The sequence below is a fragment of the Limulus polyphemus genome, unplaced genomic scaffold (assembly GCF_000517525.1).
Source record: "Limulus polyphemus unplaced genomic scaffold, Limulus_polyphemus-2.1.2 Scaffold1714, whole genome shotgun sequence".
NCBI lineage: Eukaryota > Metazoa > Arthropoda > Merostomata > Xiphosura > Limulidae > Limulus > Limulus polyphemus.
The window spans coordinates 62,896-63,829 of NW_013667324.1; positions in this window are offsets into that span (position 1 = coordinate 62,896).

The following is a 934-nucleotide window of genomic DNA, read 5'->3' on the forward strand; positions in this document are numbered from 1 at the left end:
ACTGCAGTTCAATTACTCACTACCTACACACACAATGTTGTCACGTTGTGAGCGTCTTATATATATATATATATATATACCAGACAAACATATATCTTGTAAATGCTAGGGCATTCACGAAGGAACAAGATAGTTCTAGAAATGTGGCGTGACACTAGTCACGTGACCTCGCTGACGCAACAGTATTCTCAGGTTCTGTTAAATTATTGCTAAACCTGTTTTTAAATCTATTTATTTTCGGACTTTTTTATTATATATTATTGCTATATTTCTTAAGAATAAAAAAAAATATTTTTAATCTAACCATAATAAAAAAATATTGACCTGTAGCTCAGCGATAAGTCTGAGAGCTTTTAGTGCTAAATATTGGGTTTCGATACTCGCGGTGGGCACAGCAAAGCTATCCCATTCTGTAGTTTTGTGCTTAATAAAAAACAAACAGATACATTTCATGCCTTTCAGAGTATCTTAAGTATGTGTAAAAACGTTAGTACTTTTTCAAGTTCAAATCGAAAGATTTTCTTTTTAGATTGACTTCAGCTGCAATTGAAATTTACAATCCGGAAACTATAATCTTGTAAACGAATATGTAATAAACAATGTTTCTATGTTTAAGATTTCAAAAAAATAATAAACCTAATAAAATAAATAAAACTGAAAAATAAAAGTAAAAAAACGTTCGCAAATATTTTTTGCAACTTTTACCAAATCTTTTGTTTGTCATTAAGTACAAAGCTAATGGGCTATTTGTGCTGTGCTCACCAGGGTATCGAAACCCGATTTTTATCGTGATAAACCCTCATACTAACCACTGAGCATTATTGTGCATGAAAATGTTTATTTATAATTTTTATAATTATAAACATGTGTCGCTAGTATCGTTCATTAGATTGTTAACGCTTAGCCTAAATATTGGTCTGCTTGTTTTTAAAAA